Source organism: Azolla caroliniana, unplaced genomic scaffold (assembly GCF_043228905.1).
Source record: "Azolla caroliniana isolate FFs.n. ecotype wild unplaced genomic scaffold, voAzoCaro1.0.p SCAF_31, whole genome shotgun sequence".
Taxonomy (NCBI): Eukaryota; Viridiplantae; Streptophyta; class Polypodiopsida; order Salviniales; family Salviniaceae; genus Azolla; species Azolla caroliniana.
Genome location: NW_028230466.1, coordinates 90,272 through 98,546, shown reverse-complemented (window position 1 = coordinate 98,546; position 8,275 = coordinate 90,272). Strand labels below are relative to the sequence as shown.

At 36.0% G+C, this 8,275-nt stretch overlaps 1 non-coding gene across 1 annotated transcript; it reads right to left on the bottom strand.

Annotated features, from left to right (window-relative positions):
• TRNAI-UAU (transfer RNA isoleucine (anticodon UAU)) lies at positions 1-74 on the bottom strand. Its single transcript has one exon. It is a non-coding gene; the product is annotated as a tRNA-Ile (tRNA).
• Between the last annotated feature and the right edge of the window lie 8,201 nt (positions 75-8,275).

Here is an 8,275-nt window from a genome sequence, read left to right as displayed (position 1 = left end):
TAGTCCCGGCGGGGCTCGAACCCGCGACCTTCGGCTCATAAGACCAACGCTCTAACCAACTGAGCTACGGGACTTACGTATAGTGAAGTTTTACAAAATTTAATTTCAATGCATATTGTTGAATACAATATATAGCATAAAATGATTATGCTTTGCATAATTGTCGGTGGTATTAAAGTATGGTTAGTCCTATACCAAATGTATCTTATCATTCTCAAACCCTTTGTTTTAGAAGCAATGAACTTTTCCTTTAAAAAGCAAAATCCCATGAAAGGGGAGAGCTAATGGCATAACGTTTTTCATGTTTGCTTGTAAGTTGGAAATTTAGCAAAATAAAGACTATATTTTAAAAATCGTCTTGTTTTTCAATAGCTTTTTCGTTTTCATTTAATTCTTAACAGGTCATATTGTGATTCTAAATGAATAGCAATTTAATATATAGTCCTTCGCCAACTTCAATCAAACTCACTAGAAGTTAAATCATTTATTGCCTAATTACCCTTATGCACTCTTGCAACTAGTTCTAGCTAGAATATCTACCTCAATTTCTAAGGCCTTAAGTGAAGGAGTATTTGCACCTAACCTTCTTTGAATGCAAATACAATGCTATGTGCTACACCTTTGAATGTTTATACAATGTTAATGAGTATGCATTCTTTGTGAAGAGCTAAAATGATAGTAGAATTTATTTTGAATCGAATATTAGAAAAGAGATCTTTTGGGCCACTAGATTAGAAGGAATAAGCTATTAGACAAAGGCAATTTTTGGTCAATCTCTATGCTTGGTTATTTACTAAAGCTTTCCAAGGCAACTATTGTAGTGCTTGAACAAACTCTCTTTCTCTCATCTATACTTCTCGTAGAGTTGGACCAAACAATGGTCGACAAATTTCATAACTATATTTCTCATAGGGTTTGACCTGTAATATGACAAACACTCACTAGAAACCCACAAAGTTCGGAACAATGATTGATAATGATCGAAGAATACCAAATATTCTTTATCCTAATGCAACAAATTCACTTATAATGGACGAGGCAATGTTTATAAGTCATTTGATTTATTTAAAAGACTCTATAAGTAAACAAGGTGAAGATATTAGGGCACTCATGCAAGAGAATGCAAAGCTACAGATCATATCTATTGAAAATGAGAGCCATAAGAAAGCAATTGTAAAACTTAAAGATGAAGTTAGAGAATATAAGTAAGCTTAGTTAGAAACAAATGAATAACTAAACAAAATTGATCTAAACGATGCATTGAAGAGCTAAAAATAGACACAATGAATGAGGTAGGATGTGAGTGAAATGAAAATTGTATGCACAACAAAGTCGTGGGTTGATTTTGTCAATGACTCACCTATTATGCATGTGATAAATCAAGGAATGAATATAGAATATATCGATTTCCAAGAAATAAAAGAACATGAACAAAGGTTGAGAAACATTGTCATCCATGGTAGGAGTCGGCAACGGTGTGGCTCAAGTCTGAACCAAGTTGTTAAGTTGTTAAACAATTTGGTAGTTTGGTTAGGCTAGAGTTTGCTTAAATGTTTTGAGCTCTATTTGGTTTGGCTTGAGTCATGCTTTAATTGGCTCAAACCAATTAAGCAAAATTTAAAGATATAACATTTTTTTATTTTTTTTATTTTTTGAGAGAGAGATGATGATTGATTGAATTTTTTTGGCATCCATACAAAGGCCAATATTGACCCATAGGAGCTAAGTACAAAAGTTATCTTGAATATGTGACTCCTTCCTAAGAAAGGATATTCATACTTTGAAGCACCAAGTCTTGGTGTGCAAATAAGGCATACACATATAAGCTCAACTTTCTAGGTGTTCTCTTTAGTATGATACTCACGTCATCAACCCCTCTTAATATATCACATCATATCTTTCATGAATTGCACTATATGCAGAGCATGTAAAAAGCAAGTGATGTTCATCCTCTACTAGCCCTTCCTTGCATAGCTTACATGTCTTTATATTTGGTTCAATTTGATTCCATAATGCAACTTCAATACCTAGGTTGTGTGATCAAGTGAGACGGAGTGTTAGGGTTGTATGAGAGTTAATACTCATGCTAGTAATGAGGTAAGGCTTAATACAATCAATATGCCTTCTTGCCCTATATTGAACCCAACATTCAGGATTGATGTTTGCAATGTAATATTCTAATTTGTCTTTTTAGCGTCTTTCCACTTCTTCCTTAGTGGATCCATCAATCTTTCCTCAATACTTACATATTTCATAGAATCACTTGAAAACTCTTGGAGATGTTCCCCATGGAGATGTTCCCCATGTTTTGAACCATTTTTTGATGTCAACTACCCAACTGGATGAGAGAATTTTGCTCTTGTGATTCTTTTGTAGTTTACACCCAACATTCCAAGAAAGATGTGGTAATCTATTATTTGGCATATTCTTGATGTATCCATATACTCTCTATAGCGCCAATATCTCTATAGGTCGAACACCTATTTCCAAGAGCGTGACTTGATAGGAGGTGGTGGATTTTACTCCCTATTGTCTCCTTAAAAACATCCTTTGAATCTTCTCAATCTCATTCCATGCATTACGGGAGAGAGTACCTCTTGACCCTTCTACTCCATAAAGCGAAACTTGTGTTACCATGGCATTAAATAACATTTGTTTCACTTCCCATTCATGAGTATCACTCTGGTTGCATTAATTTTCCAACATATAATAACTCTTCCAACCAACTTGAAGTCTAGACTCAAAGCATACACTCCATTTATTCGTGGCTAGTACATTAATACCAATATATGTAAAACTTTGTACAAATTGTACGTGTTCTCCTTTATATATAAGCATAGGGTATTGGTGAGGCTACATGGTTTGCACTACCATCATTTTTGTTTTATCCACATTTACAATTAGTCCACCACTTTGGCAAAATGCTTCTAATTCTCCAAGTAAATGTTGTATACCACCAACATCATACAAAAAGATAACCATGCCATCCGCATAAAAGCAGTAAGATAACGTGTTGCATTAGTTTTGGGGCATCTATTCATTTCTTTTCTTGTTACCCTATTAACCACTTCTTCCAATTTATCAATGCATAATCCAAAGAGTGTAGGTGATAATGGACATCCTTGCTTAACCCCCATATTACTTAACAAGTGTTCTAAGAAACATGCAATAGTTGACATCTAACTTGTTCATATAATCATGCAATAGCAACTCGATACTCTAATGGCATGCCAATGCATTCGCTTCGAAAGCTCACTTCGTGGTATTGTATCAAATGTTTTCTTAAAATCAACAAAGCAACAATAAAGTGTCTTTCCTTACAGTCGACTTTCTTCTATAATTACCCTTAATGTAACAAGATTATCTATTACGGAGTGTTTTGGTCTAAAACCCACTTGCCGAAGGAGGAGGGGGGGAAGCAAAAATTAAACAAAAAAGAATCAGTAACCAGTTTAGCCTAGACCAATTTAAGGTTCGGCTCATTTCAAGTTTGAACTCTTCCAAACTAGTTAAACTATTGCCAATTCTTAATTATGGTATTAATGAGGATAGTATAGGAACACATGCATCCCTAACAATCGGCAACGGTTCGGTTCGGTTTGAGAGGGTCCAAATTGAACCAGTTTGGAACCGAACCGTTTAAATTTTTGGAAACCTGAACCGAAACGTTAAACAATTTTCAAACCGTTAAACCATTAAACCGTAAAACTGTGGTTTTGTGGTTTGGTTTCGGTTTTCAACATAGGTCAAAATTTTAATTTTTTAAAATTTATAATCTTTTATTTTTTAAAATTTGTAAGATGTTCCTAAAATGTGAGAATAAGGTCTGAAAATGACAAGATTGTTTAAAAATAATTTTTAAAATTTTTTACAAATTAAAAAAAAAAAAAGCATTAAGCTGTGGTTTCGCGATTTGGTTCGGTTCAAACTGAATTGTTGCCGATTGTTATGCATCCCACAAATTTCATTGATGAATTCTTTAGTATGCATTATGGCATGTCTAATGTGGATGTGTATGGGCTTATTTTATGGTGTTACTCATTCGGGAGAAAAGCCATTCTATGAAAAGAGGCTGACAATATAAAGTGGAGGACCATTCTTGAAAAAATTTGGGTATACCTCAAAGATACACATGCTTTGTGAGTGCATATCATAATATCTCACAACAAAATTCTTGCCATAAAACATATAAAGAAAAATGTAAGAATAAGGTTAAGGATGTGCCCAAAGATGGAAATTTAGGCAAATAGGGACATGTGACCTATGTGATTAATTTATGTATTTATGGTTATGTTTTTAGCATTGTTTTGGATACCCATGGAATGTGGGATTTAACACAGAGGATTTGACCAATGCATCAGGCTTCTCGTTGCAACTTGGAAGCATGATACTTAAAGGATTCAAGGTTTGGACAACTGCAATTTACACTCCTTGATATGGATAAAAATCCAAGCTAATGAAGATGACAAGGAGGGGTGGCATGCTTGATTAAGAGGGAATTGGAGAAATATGTGATGAACATAAAGGCTACACCAACTAGAAACATCCCTCATCAAGATTCTAATGTTTATTCTTATTTGCATTGAGATAAACCCTTTACCAATGTAGGAGATGACATTGCTTATTTCAAAGCCAAACAGGAAGTTAAAGACGTGATTCGTAGCCCAAGCTCTTGTTCCAAGTTTTGTTGACACATCTAATTCTACCATCGACAATATACTGATGCATTTGTATGACCCCAAATGGTATATTGGCCAATTTACAACACTTGCCAGAAATGATTTAGCACAAATGAAATTACTCCACTACTGAGGAGAAGGTTGTACGAAACCAAGGGTGACCTAGACAAATGGATCTTGGAAATGAACTTCTTCATACATTAAATGGTCCACCTATGACCGGCACGAAGAGAGATGAGAGGAAATGATTCACAATTCGGAGTTGCAACTTCTGCCTCCTCAATAATGTACTTGATGACAAATGTGTTTATATCTAGAGATGCAACATTTAGTATCACGAACATCTTGGCATCTTAAGAGAAAATGTCTTTGGTAAGCTAGTCTTTGGTGTTCAATCGTACCCAACAACCCACACCTATATCGCAAATGATGCAACAAATGACAACAACTCAACCAACTTGCCAAATTGTCCCGAATGTCACACCAACTCATGGAGATAGTAAAAAAATGAGGGGCTTGATTTTGTTGGTCCCTTCACCCCAATTTCAACCTATACGAACAATTGGCACATCTTAATACAAATGAATTACTATACAAAATAGGTGGAGGTTGAAGTACTCTAAGAGAACATGGCATCCTCAATGGCAAATTTCCTATTGAAAAACATCTAGTGTTGATTTTACTATTGTTCTTTCCTATCGTGTGTAGGATGACCAATGAAGACAAGGACCAGGACCAAACACAAGAATAAGGAAAAAGGGGATAGAACAAAACACATCTAAAGTTTAGGCCAAATGGTCACCCCAATGTGAAAGGGGACAAGCCCTTTGTAAAAGAGCTATAAAACGAGCATGTTGTGACTTTTTAGCTTCTTGAATCTTTGAGTCCCAAAACCCCTCATTTGAATCCAAGCTCTCTCTCTCCAAGCTCTCTCTCTCTCTCTCTCTCTCTCTCTCTTGGTGAAAAGGTCTCTCCCTCCCTCCCTCTTTCTTTCTTTTTTTCGTAAATCAATGTTTGTTATTAAAACAAGATGATAATACAACCCTTGCTATCTTCACTACTTCATAAACAATGATAGTGCAAGGGAAACCCTCTCAAGTGTTTTAAAACTAGATGACATAAGTCCATCTCCTCTTGGGACAACGTCCCCATACAACATAGTTGTGAAAATTGCCAAATCAACTTCCCTTTCATCCTATGGAGTTGTTGTGTTACCCCATGAAGTCCATCAAACAAGAACCCATTTCTCATGGTCCAATTAAACCACATCCCCCAATATCTAAGGTAGTAAAAGACAACCTTATATGATGGTGTGGGCATAGCTTTATCCTCATCAATAAAAACCCGCTTATAAGGTGACAAAATATTTCTTGTTATCAATGCCCAAATTTGTGATATAATCACTCAAATGGCTTTAGCAACCGGACATGTAATGAACCTATGTCTGACATCTTCTTCAATCACCATACAGAAAAAACATGTCCCATTCGAAATATGTCTTCGTTTTAAGGCCATCGCCAAAGGCAACCCACCAACTATGGCACACCAAAGAAACACCTTTGCACGATATGGAATATGAGACTACCACCCTGCATCTAAAACTCTATGCCACCACTTTACATGTTGAGTAATGCACAATGTATCTAAAACCTTATTTGATAACCAAGCTCTATCTTCAACCAACTTATGGTAAACATCATTAGTGTGCACCACAAAAATCAATTTCCCAATACCAAATGACCAATCTTTCCATGCCTCCACCACCACCTCTGGAATTGAGAAAACTAATCTAGGCAATGCCAATATTGATTGCCAAATATACCCATATGCACGTGGTATATGAAACTTATTTCTAATTGTCCAAAAGACCATCATTTTCCTACGTAACTCTAAGATACCATCTTCCACATTTACCAAGCCTAGCCTTGCCATTCAATTGAACTGTGAATTTAAACTTTCTTTTCAATCCCAGTGTAATATCCTTGAAGCTGCCAACACCTCTGCTGCCAATGAATTTATATCTTTTCTACATTTAGGAGGCCCCCAATTAAACAAATTCAAACATCGCTACCAAGAAACCACCAATTGTTGAACCATAATAGATTCTGAACATTTAAATGATCGGGTACTATTAACAACATGCCACCAAAAAGTTGTAATTCTCGTTTTCCCATGGTATATACCAACCTTTTCCACAAAATAACTAGTTATTTCTGCCCAAGGTTGGGTACCTATGCACATACCTTTCAAAAGATTGAATCTTCGAGCTAGCATATGATCTTCTAAATTTAATAACCCCCTAGCCGTTTCGGGGTACAAATATTGTTCCATGATACCCAACTCATACCAAGGTTTGTTTCTTTCTTCCATAGTGTATATTTAAGTGAACGAGCTAAATGATCAAGTGATTTCTTTGTCCACGATAACAATGGCAAAAAATAAGAAATCATTGAAATCATTATAGCTTGTACCACTTTGAGACGAGTACTAAACGACAATGCTTGAGACTTCCAATGCATAAATTTGTCCAAAATGGTTTCCAATATCCAATTCAAACTTTGCGATGATGAGATATCAACACCAATAGGGTAACCTAAGTGCCAACACACATTCCCTTGATCTAATATTTGGCCACCCCATCCAAGATTAACCAAATCACTCTCAGTTCATCTAATGAGCATCGACTTCCGCATATTTATATGTAATCCTGACGCCAATGCGAACACATTCCACACCTCCGCGACTTTAGCTATATTATCAGGTGCCGCTTTGAGAAATAAAAATGAATCATCATCCAATGCTTGAGCAATCAATTGTTTCCCTGATGGTAGAGCTAATCCAACTATTTCCCAACATGTTGCCAACACATGCATCTTCGCCAAAATCAGGTGTGTAGCAATTGCAAATAATAATGGACTCAATGGGCACCATTGTCTAAGTGATCTTTTCAATGGTATTGCCTTAGTAACTCCACCATTTGACATAATGTGTGACTCTACATCTAATCCCACCAACAATGATATTCGAGACATCCTTTCCCCAAAACCCATATAAGACATAAGTTGAGTAATAAAAGACCAACTTACATTATCATATGCCTTCTCGATGTCTAGTTGTATCATTACAATTTGTTGTTTGGATTCCTTTGCATAATCTACTGCCATTGCCATTTACACATTCAAAATATTATGCAAGATGTCCCTTCCCTCAATAGACCCATATTGCATTGGATGGACCACATACAACAATACCTTTTTGAAGTCTATTTGCAATTACTTTGGCAAAAATACTATACATCCCACCCAACAATGATATCAATCTCCATTGAGCAAAAGACGTAGGAGATGCAACTTTTGGTATAAGTTTAACAAGACTAACTTTCTATGAATCGGGCATTTTACCAGAACACCACACTTTTGGAATATCATTGTCAGAGGGCCTTTGAGTTCTGGTACAAATGCTTTAAAAAACTCATTCATAATGCCATCCCAACCCGGACTTTTATTAACTGCAATATGTGACAATACATATTCCTCCTCCTCCTCCTCCTTTATATCCTCCTCCAATGCAATCATGGCATGTTGCCCGCCACTCGC